Genomic DNA, 11909 nt, shown 5'->3' on the forward strand with positions numbered 1-11909 from the left:
CCACTGGCTAAAAAACTTGTGTTCTGCTGCAGGATATGACTTCATCTCCAACTTTGATTACTTTTGGACTAACTCAAGACTGTACAGAGCTGATGGTGTGCACCCAAATAGAAAGGGAACAAAGCAGTTGACTGCTAATTTCATTCAGTTTATAGCCTTTAATTCATTCTGATATGCACCACGGCAAGACCCGATACAGAACTATGTATCTCCCATCACTACATCCAGTTCTAACAGTGTGGGTCCTGCCACTGTGTGCTCCAACTCTCAAACCCAGTCTCTGGAAAACTCTAGCCACGGCAGGCCTGACTCTGCCACAGCTGACAACTCCAACTATTCTGCAAGCACCTTCAAGTTTGCACTTCTCAATGTCAGATCCCTTACTAATAAAACCTTCATTATTAATGATCTCATAACATCACATAGGCTTGATTGTATTCTCCTTACTGAAACTTGGCTTGATGAAACTGGTAGCAAGGAACTGATTGAAGCTTCTCCATCTGATTTCTCATTTTCACATTCTACCAGGTCAAACAAAAAGGGTGGTGGTGTTGCTGCTGCCATTTTTTCAGATATTTTATCATGTAAAAGCGTCTTATTTGGTTCTTATTCTAGTTTTGACTATTTAGCCCTGGTAATGAAATCTGCAAATCCCTGTTTAGTACTCACAGTTTACTGCCCTCCAAGACTTAAGAAAGGCTTTATATCTGAATTTGGTGAGCTTCTATCTAAAATAACTATTGAATTTGACTCAATCCTTATCGCCGGAGATTTCAACCTTCATACTGATAACACCACAGACCATATTGCCAACCAGTTTACTGACATGTTATCAATGTTTGATTTCCAGTGTGGGTAAGGGTTACTTTAAAAGTAATCAAAGTACGTTACTGCATTACTTTTTTAAAAAAGTAACCAGTTACTTTACTGCGTTACTCCCTGAGTAAGGTAACTCAATTACTTTAAAAGTACTTCCAACGTTACTCCCTGAGAAAAGTAACTCAAGCACTTTTAAAGTACTTTTGAGTATTCTACATTTCCTATTGGGCAATGGACCACAGGGCGCTAAGCCTACATTTTTTTGTCTCCAAAATTAAAGTTATGGACAGACTTGCCCTTCACTGAGATCCAATTCTCCCATCACAGCCGTCACTTTGACCAGTAGAAACACAGAACGATCTGCTGCTGTAGACAACTGTATGACAACAACACCCCAGCATTTTTAATATTTCCTCTAGGGATGTTACCACACAGAGTAAAAGGGGGAAATGATGGTGTGAAACAGCAGAGGCACTTTGTCAACCCGCTGAGTTAACATTACTGTCATTAGCATCAAGCTAGCAAACAATGGTACATCCTCACGGTCGGACATAAAGTAATAACATTAACAAATAGCGGCGGGGCTTTTACTCACACAACTGCAGAGGCTCCCAGCTTCATTTGAAACAAACTACATTATAGACGGTCCGTTATTTATTAATCCCTCTGTGTGTTTATATATTTACTTTTTATCCGCTCCGTTGTCTTTGTAAAGTTAACATATCACCGTCATTTCAAACTCAACACTTGTTTCAAAATGAAAGCCCCTTATAACCTTGGCTGAGAGAATCCCTCCATTTTCTGAATTGGCTTTTATTCCGAAACATTTGTCAGAACTTCCTGTGGAAGATACAGTAGCTTGATAGTTTACGTGTGGCGCTTCAAATGTAGCTCCTGCCATCTGCTGACGCTTTTAGGTGACTACAACAACATGTCGGCTGGCACATGAACAGACACAGTTCTGGCAGTGACTCAAATAGTGAAAGTAATAAAAATAGGACAAGAGTAACCCGATGACATCACACTCACCGTGAAAGACTACTGGGGATAATTGGTGAGTACCAGCGTGTAGCATGTACCAGGCATAATGCAAGTCCTGTGTCTGAAATATGTCTGTCAGCGAGTCCTATTCCACCGATTGAGACTCCACCGTAGACAACGACAGCATTTAACATTATCTCCGTTATTAGAACCAAACGACAGCCGTTGCTGTTTCGGAGCTGAAGGACCAGCATTCTAAATGTAACAGAAGTAACTGATGTCTTGTTTGAAAATGTACTTAAGTATTTGATTACTCAAACAGCAAACTAACGCATTAGGTTACTTGTTACCGCAAAAAGTAATCAAAGTACTCTAACGCGTTACAGCCCGCAAGCTCACCAGGCTGCCCGCCAGGCTAAAACATCGCTCTCAGGCGAGGCTCAGTGACTAGAAGAGCTGGTAGAAGCGCTCCATAGCTGTGAGCTAAGTTACTCCAGTAAGTTAGCTGTTGGCAGCCCACTAGTGCTAACTCTGGGAGCTAATGCTAAAGTTTCTATTCTTCTCCGTGAGCCTGGCGGGCTCGGGTCCATGTCATTGGTTCGACAGCCCATTGGTCCAACATCCGACGGTCCGCGGTGCTGAACGGCTCCCGGCGGGCATATTTCTACCTTGATGGTGCGCCGTGACCGGCTCTGGGTCAGCTGGGAAAGGCTTCAGGCGAAGCAGGCTCACAGCTTATGTGTTTGTCACTTTCTTTTTCATTTTAACCCACACCATGATCTTTTCCTAACCCTAACCAAGTGTTTTTTGCGCCTAAACCTAACCAGACCTTAACCACAGGGCATCATGATGATTTCGGAACAACAGGACTTCGGAACAATGGGTTTAATATGGTCGGAACAATGGGATGTCGGACCAATGGGCTGTCGGACCAATGGGCAGTTCCCGCGGGCTCGCGGTGAAGAGTACGAACGTTAGCGTTAGCTCCTGGAGTTAGCACTAGTGGGCTGCCAACGGCTAACTTACTGGAGTAACTCGCAGCTATGGAGTGCTTCTACCAGCTCTTCTAGTCACTGAGCCTCGCCTCCATCTCAGCAAATATATTACATTTATTACAGGTACCATCATCATTGAAGTAGGCTGGGGAATAGCTAAACACAGCAGAGACCGAGAGTGAGTGAAAGACATCGCTAACTGCTAAACTAAGTAACTAGTAAATCTGAATAGCATGTAAACAACTGTGGGGTTGTAAAAAGTCGTTGCTAAAAGAAGGAAATATTGTCATTGCAATATTGATCAGTATGATTGCACATAGCACATTGTCCTCCTATCTGCTGCCCTAATGCCATCCCATACACACATTATCTGTCGGGCTGCAAACCACGTCTTTTACCATTCCCTGCTAAGTCAGAAGGTTTTGGCTGACTCTAACAAGTGATTTTTTTTTTTTACTACAAATAAAAAGAAGCTATTTTGCCAGTGATGAAACACTGTTGCTTTTAAAAACTGTTACTGATGTAATTTTTCCCCTTTTCAGCTATGAAAGGGGCCCATTGGCATCAACACCACTGAAAACAACCCGCTTGGGAGTTGTGCCTCCTGCATTGTCAGATATTGATGAGGGTGCAGCTTCTGATCGGTAAGAGGTCTTGAGAAATGCAGTCTCTCTGAACCTGCACAACCTGCTGTTTTTATGGAAGTATCTTATTTTTTTCTTTCCTTGAGAACAGGGGGAACTATTGAAGATATGATTTGTCCTTGGTTATCTAATATGTGTGTATATAGGGAGGGCCAATTTCAAGTGGAAGGCGTAGAAATGCTCAGCACTGATATGGGTGAGACTACACTGGAAGCAACAGAGGTTCGCGAAATGCTACCAGACAGGTGACTTTTCCAGTTGTAATTTCTAGATCAGAGTATATTCTAGATTTATATTTCACCATGATCTCATTAGATCCTGTATTGCACAAAGTAAACTGTAACTGCTGGGTACTGTTCATTATCCTTCCATCACATTATTTTTGTGAGAGTTTTGATGTGGGACAGATGGACCTTGAGGAGGACCAAGTAAACACACTGGAAAATTGTGTGTAAGTAAAAGTCTTTTTTGTTTATATTATGTAATTTACAGTAACAGTCTCATGTTTTATCATTTTTTGATCTCTCTCCATGTATTATAGAATTGCAGTGCCATCCGAGTCTGAAGAGGGCTCAGGTGAACTGTCTGACCAGACAGACGACAGTTCTGATGAGGATTATGTGCCTCCCCTGCCTATAAGGTAGTGATTCTACAGTGTTTTCTTTTTTACATAACACCAGTGTTTGTTTGTTTTTCGTTTTTGTTTTACATGCATCTCATCTTTTATGTTATGCTATGTTTTTGTGATCCTGCAGATTGGAAGCAGCTATGGAATCAAGGCCCAAAATAGAGAAACTGCCTGCAATTTCAACAGATGAGACCGTCCATGACCTCCCTGAAAACCTCGGAACATCCTCTGAGGAAGATGATCTGCCTAGAACTGAACAGCTCAGAGTCTGGAGTGAAGATGATGTTATTGGTTCCCGTGCATCTATCGTTTATGAGAAGAGTTTATTTCAGCTGGTTGAAATGGTTCATCTTCCAGTGAAATGGTGTCCACACACAATTTCCTCAGGACAGATGTGCCAAAGCCTCCCCCATTTGAGTGTAGTATACAACAAAGGGGCACTGCATTCATTGTGGAATGGGAAACAATCACATCCTAATAATGTTGATATAATTGGTGGATGTCTGTCTCTTTTTTGCTATTAGCATTGTCAGTTTTTCAAAGCATTCTGACATTTTTGATGTGTATTTAAAACTTGTATTATCTTGTGTTTAGGTTTGTCCACAAGGTCATGTTGTGTGGAACTGGACTTCACAGCCAGCCTTCAAGTTTGGGATGTTGGCAGGTGACTTCATGCTGGGAACAAACATCCTTTTGAGTGGTAACAACTACTCAAAGGTTGCACTTCTGTTCCACTTCATGAACATGGGAATGCTGAATGCCACCAGCTTCTAAAAGACTCAGGACACCTACTGTGTTGACACAGTTACAGAGTTTTGGGATGATAAAAGGTCAGATGTCATTCAGCGTCTACAGGGCCAGGATGTTGTTTGTTTGGGTGAGTTATGAATATCAGTATTCATTATCAATTATGGATTACAATTTATGTTCTCACCTTAGTTACAGTATATTTTAAAATAAGACTAATGTAAGTGAAATGTAGCTCTTATCTCCTACTAATTGTTTGTTCTCTCTTTTAGGAGATGGAAGGAATGATCCACCAGGTACCAGACTGTTACTGTTAATATGCCAGGGACTCGCAGAAGTCTGTAGTTATTGCCAGCTTGGCAGTCATGACTTTTTTTTAATGAATATATTTTCAGACTATTTGAATTTTGTTTAAATTGAACAACTGAAATGGTTTTACAGGGGCTTATTTTTTCTGTCTTGCATTCAACAGGTCATAATGCTCAGTACTGCAGTTACTCCACCATGGCAGAGTCCACAAAGGAAATAATCAGTGTTGTAACTTTGGACAAGAGGCAGACAGGACGGTCCTCGGTCATCATGGAAAGGGAGGCCTTTATCCAGACAGTGGAGAAACTTCATGCCGAGGTTAAACTTGTGGAATTCTGCACAGATGCACATGTCAGGATTGGAGCCCTTATGAGTGAGTACTCACGTAAATCTCATTGATAACTGGTTGTACTGTACTATACTCTATAATCCTACGTGTAGTATCTCACAGTAATACTGTGGTTCTTTTTCTCTCTTAGACCCAGAGAGAGGAAAATTCAAGGACTATGGTATACGACACAGCCTTGACATGTGGCACGGTGCCAAGAACCTGGCAAAAAAGATTGCACAAGTAAGTGTTTGCAGTGACTGAGAATTGTTGTTGTGCCAAAACATCAATACTAATATTCTCATGATCTCCAGGCTGCACTGGTAAAGGGGAATGGCATACTCCTCACCTGGTTAAAGGACATCGTTAACCATTTCTGGTGGTGCTGCAAGAAGGCAGACACGGGAGAAATTTTTTTTGTGAGTTTACATATTTGATTCTTATGGTCATATGCAGCCCTGATTTGTATGTCATTTAGAATTCCGGGGACAATACGAAGGTTAAACGAGTAAAACGTGATAATAGTCTTTTTCATGCTTTTTCTGTAAGGCACTTTGGATTGGAATTATACACCATTGCTGTGGCACTCACACCTGGGCTGTTGGATCCTGCCATCATGAACATCTGCAAGAATTCACCCAAAAGGAAACCATCCAGGAGAACTCTGTGGCACACAAGGCTCTACTGAATATCATTGAGAACAAGAGATGGCTAAAGGATGTCCACAAATATTTAACGTTCAGGTAAATTTATTATACATGTGTAAAAACCAATAACTTACAAAAGGAACACATTTTTAACCATGCGTGTCCCATATAGGTCGACGGCTGACCTAGAGGCTTTCCAGAGCCACATTCTAATGTATGCCAGCAAGCGCTACACCTTCTCACTGCCGGTGTATAAAGCCAGAGTTCTTCTTGCTGCCTTGGATTACAACTTTCACCTCCGAAGAGCATTCATATGGTCAAAAGATGGCAAGAAGATGTGAGTTTCATTTTCACACAATGGCACTTACAATTCATTTCACTAAATATACATGTTAATAATTATTTTTGTCTTTATTTACTGTTAGGGGTGATAAAATAAAAATTCAGCTATAATGTGGTTTGTAAGTAACTTTACTTCAAATATAGTTTCCAAAATTGTAGAAATACTTTTTTTCAGATTCAAAAGGCTCTACAAAAGAAATGCCAGGCGGTGGAGTGTATATGCCCTAAAGACTCCTAAGACATATGGATACATCAGGGAACTGCAGACCAAGATTGTGGCCAAGAGACTGTCCTCAGGTGAAGGGATGCCTGTAAGAAGACCCCAGCGCCCAGATGACCCAAGAAGACTTGGCCCACTCCCACCCATTCCCCCGCCACCCACTGCAGAACTTGCAAAGACACAACTCAGAAGAGGTGATGGTAAGCAATTCTGGAGTTGTTTTCATTTTGTAATGTCAGAGCACAAACCTCTTTCAATGTAAGTGCTTACCTCTTCTGACTAATGTGCTTGTTGTTCCCTCACTATACAGATGCTGTGTGACAACAGGAGCTACCACCTATAGACTCTTCCCCCTGTTATCATCATTTGTCACTGCAAATGTCAACATGAAAATGAAAAATAAAAATTAAGTTATTATTGTTATTATTAAGTTCATATTGAAGTTAATTTGTCTTGAAAATATGTGAGTTTATGTTATTGCTTCATATAAACTCAGTCAGGTTATAAATGATGTAGGTCTTCAAGCAAAGATTACTGTCATTAACATGAAGCTGTCAGAAAATTGTGAAAAATTATGAGTGCTGAAAATTACATTATCAGTAGTCTTGTTCTCCACAACTCAAAATGTAGTTTACTGTAAGAGATGACTAAAGAAGTCAGAAGCGCAAATTAGACATTTGATTTCTTTTACTTCAGTAAATTATGGAAAACAATCATCAAAATGGATTACAGTGTAATTAATTGTTGCAAACTTCCAAACAGGTGTAACTTCTAAAATTGTTGTTTGCCGTATATGTATCCCTGCCATAGAAACATCTTGCCAAACACAATAGCCTATAAAAAAAAAAAAAATTGGATTTGAGCTAATATGACTTATCACTGCGGTAAGGTGCTTTAAAAGTTTGCAAATGAATTTGAACATTATTTCAAATTCACTTTGGAAAACCTGTATGAACCCTGTGTTAACCACAGATCAGAATACTTTTATGGTCTTTTATAATTACATTATTTGTGAATGAAAGTGATCCACACCATGATTTTATAAGATATTTATTTACAAATGAACAATAACTTGTGAATGTAATTACTCTTCACAATTATAAAAATGGCTAAGATCTGCTGAACTGTTGCAGGTCAGAACTGCGTTTGATGACCAGATGATGCATGTATCTGACTTTGGGCTGAGTATTTGGGACTGGAAATTTGTTGCAGATGTCAGAGAGCTATTCTAGTGTCCAAGAGTAAAGCCTGTATACTGTCCATGAGGGTCAGGCCACTTGTCCCTGATCTGCCATACACAGCAGCTGGGGATGACTAACCGGTTTCCCCGCCCCACTGCACCATGCTGCCAATAGATAAAAGATCTATATGCAGCATAACAGTACTCCCGGTTGCAGTGGCGGCTGCTGGTCTTTCAAGGAGGGGAAGCTCATTTTCGGCCTACATCATAAAATGTGTCCGTTTATTTATACGTAAATTCTACCCTCTGGGGCTCAGTGTTGCCAACTTAGCGACTTTGTCGCTATATTTAGCGACTTTTCAGACCCCTCTAGCGACTCTTTTTCAAAAAAGCGACTAGCGACAAATCTAGCGACTTTTTCTGATGTTATTGAAGACTTCTGGAGACTCTGTTGTGAGAGCACGTATCATTCTTATTCTTCTCAACGGGCAGCGGATGCTGCCGTGGGCTCCTCTCTTGCCCCAAATCACTCACAGACGGCCCAGTCCTCCCTCCCAGCAACAGTCAGAGCAGGAGACCTTAACCCCTCCACGTCCAGACTGCAAGTGAATCGCGCATGCGCGGAACCGCCGCTGGCTGATCTATCGCTCTGATCCCGACCTGGTTTACAGTCAGGGCGTGATGTAAATGTAAAATTTTCTTTGTCTAATATAAATCACTGAAAGAAGGTTCATTTGTAGTTCTAAACATATTCAGGGTGTTTTTTTACTCAGTTTTTGCCTTTCCCACAACGTTTTTCCTCTCTCCTACTGCAGCCATTACAATTACATGCATAAGGACAATTATGCAAATTAGGCGATGACGTCATTTAGCGACTTCTAGCGACTTTTAGGACAGCCAATGGCTACTTTTCTTACTGAGGAGTTGGCAACAGTGCTGGGGCTGCTGCGCGAGGCTAGTGTGACCGCCTGTGAGTGCTTTGGGACAGCAGCACCCGCTGCTCGTTGGGGACAGTAACTGCAGAGCGACAGAAAACAGAGTCTCCAAACACGAGTACAGTCTCCAATAACACCAGNGACTTCTAGCGACTTTTAGGACAGCCAATGGCTACTTTTCTTACTGAGGAGTTGGCAACAGTGCTGAGCGACAGAAAACAGAGTCTCCAAACACGAGTACAGTCTCCAATAACACCAGAAAAAGATGCTAGATTTGTCGCTAGTCGTTTTTAACAAAGAAAACGTCACTAAGAGGATTGGAAAAGTCTCCAGATCAACAGAATGAAACTTGAAAAATGCTCCGGTGGTGGTTTATATTTCAAAATTGCTGATTAGCTCATTTCGCTGTCAATCAAAAAGGGATTCAGCCTCAGACAGATCACCCAATCATCATGCAGAAGCCCAGCGTCCAGCCCTGCCGAGGCCAGCCCACTGCCCCATAGACCCCGAGAGATGCTGAGCGTCCGATGGGCGGGACAAAACCGAGCATTTATCCAATGACTGTCTAGTTTCGCTGCAGTGGAACAACTCACTCTATGCTTCCCCATTGAAGTCTTTGGACGCTGAGCTTCCAATGTTTAATGCACTGTGACGCTACGGGAATGAATGAGAAGAAAGTCGCGTCAGTGACCTGTGATAAGTAGCTGATTCTGAACAAAAGTTGAACGCGTTCTAGCGCATATTTAGTCAATGAAATGTAAACACAACAGTACATATTTGACCACTTATTTTTGACATTTTAGGGGAAGCTGAGCTTCCCTTGCAGTCTTAGAGCAATCGCCACTGCCCGGTTGTCATCCCCAGGCTCCCTTGCAATGCCAAGCGCGGTGATGTCCTCTCGGTAGTTCCTTTGTATGCGCAGAATTCCAGCATCAAGGCAGTACAGGGAGAAAGATGGCAGTCTGCTGATACAATGGACTGGCTCCTGACCACAGCACTCCCTCTCTAAGTCTGTGGGCATCTCCCTGCAATTTCCACAGACACACCATGGCACTCCTTGAACCCCTGCAGATGGAGGAGCACCATGACGACCCTGATGCATCATCAGAGCATCAAAAACCAGGCAAGGCTGTCGTTCAAAGAGCCCCCTGCCAAGCTCCCTCCATTCGTCCAGGGTCAACTGCTGAAGCTGCCTCTGTAAAAGATGAACAAAAACACTGATATAAATCATGGTTTAGCCACAACATGCTGATATTTGTAGAATTTATTTCAAATAATTCAAAAAGAGGACGTCGTGGATAGAGGTAGGGCTGGACGATTAATCAAATTTTAATCATGATTTCGATTTTGGCTTCTCACGATCATAAAAACATTATAATCGAAGAAAAACGATTAATGCGCCGCACGGCGCGGCGTGTATGTAAGCACCGTGAATGCACCTGTGTTATGTGCAGCAGCAGCAAGCGTGTGACGTGTGTGGATCAATATGTGGAGCGAGCGATTGAGAACATGGCAGTAAGACAACCTTTGGTTGAGAAGAAAGGTACACTGTAGGACAACTTCAGTCATCTGGAAACATTTTGGCTTCAAGTTGACGGACGTTGAGCAAAGGAAATTGTTTGTAAAGTTTGTCACGATGTGGTGTCTGCCCCCCAAGGCAACACGAGCGAAAAAAAAGTCCAAAAAAGTTAATAACTTACAAATTATGGCGAAAAGGTAGTTTCTTGCAACCCTAGAATTAAGATAAAAATATTCACAAATGAAAAAACACTTCTTGTTGCTGATAAGTAGTGTTTAACTTTTGATTTAACACTAAAAATGAAAACCCTCGGCGCGCACTGCAGCGCAAGCAGACGGATGCGCGACTCAGAGCAGCATGTGTCACTGACACCATCTCAGTGCACAGCGGACCAATGGAAAATGTCACCATCAGCATATTATTTTACATCAATAAAATCTATTTTATCATTATTTTGAGTCACATTGTTGAAAGAATTTAGCTGTCTGTGTTCAAGAAGGATAATAGGTCTCCATTCATTGCACGTCGGGCTTTCTATTTCCTTGTCGGAGATAGTGTTGCGTTCAAGGCCCCCCCCCCAAAAAACGGGAGAAAAAATAGGCCGAATATTCAAATTTTTTTTTCACAATCGAATCCCGTGCCATTGAACGAAGCTTCGAAGCTTCGAATTTTTTGGGTCTGCCCAAGTATTTATTTTTATTTATTGTTTTTATTGCTATTATTATTTTAATTTACTATTATTGTTTTTATTTTTTTTTTACTTGTTTACTTGTTACTAATTTATTTCTGGCTGTTCTTTTAAGTTACATTTGAAGTTGAGTTTTGGTGGAGTTTTGAAATCAATGAATAATCGTGTTTATTAATCGTGATTTCAATATCAATCAAAATAATCGTGATTATTATTTTTGCCATAATCGTCCAGCCCTAGATAGAGATACATACCTCTGTTTCCTCTGTCCTGCCAGCACGCAGGGCATCTAGTCTTTGCTGCTCCTGTTTCGTTGTTTCCACGGAGCTCCTTGCACTAGCTCCCCTGCGGGTACGGGACTGACCCCCGACGTGGGCTCCACGTCGTCCCTTTTTTCCTCTTCCCCGAGATGGTAGCCACTCGCTACAGCCAGCCTCAGCAGACGGGTCGCTGCTGGGGGTTTGCGGGGTGGATGGGTGGTGGGGGGGGGCAGAGGTAGATGGAGGTGTGGCTCATGACACACTTTGTTTTGCTCTACAGGCAGTGCACAACAGCGAACCTAGTGGTGAAACGATTTCTAGTCTTAAATGTGGAGACGGTGTCTGCCTCCCGGACCGTAACAGGAAGATGATTCCACAGGAGAGGAGCCTGATAGCTGAAGGCTCTGGCTCCTGATCTACTTTTGGAGACTTTAGGGACCACGAGTAACCCTGCATTCTCAGAGCGCAGTGTTCTGGTGGGATAATATGGCACTATGAGCTCTCTAAGATATGACGGAGCCTGACCATTTAGAGCTTTATAAGTTAACAGTAGGATTTTAAATTAAATTCTGGATTTTACAGGGAGCCATTGCAGAGAAGCTAAAACAGGAGAGGGTAACCAAACATGTACCTGGTCTAAAATTAGTTAAAAGGCGCTCCATCTGTG

At 42.0% G+C, this 11909-nt stretch overlaps 1 long non-coding RNA gene across 1 annotated transcript; it reads left to right on the forward strand.

Moving 5' to 3' along the window:
- Positions 1 to 3607: 3607 nt before the first annotated feature.
- Positions 3608 to 4318, forward strand: LOC126383543 (uncharacterized). The gene is made up of 3 exons (XR_007569173.1): positions 3608 to 3684; positions 3989 to 4079; positions 4195 to 4318. It is a non-coding gene; the product is annotated as an uncharacterized LOC126383543 (long non-coding RNA).
- Positions 4319 to 11909: the final 7591 nt, after the last annotated feature.

This window comes from Epinephelus moara, chromosome 22, assembly GCF_006386435.1.
Source record: "Epinephelus moara isolate mb chromosome 22, YSFRI_EMoa_1.0, whole genome shotgun sequence".
In the NCBI taxonomy this organism is placed as follows: domain Eukaryota; kingdom Metazoa; phylum Chordata; class Actinopteri; order Perciformes; family Serranidae; genus Epinephelus; species Epinephelus moara.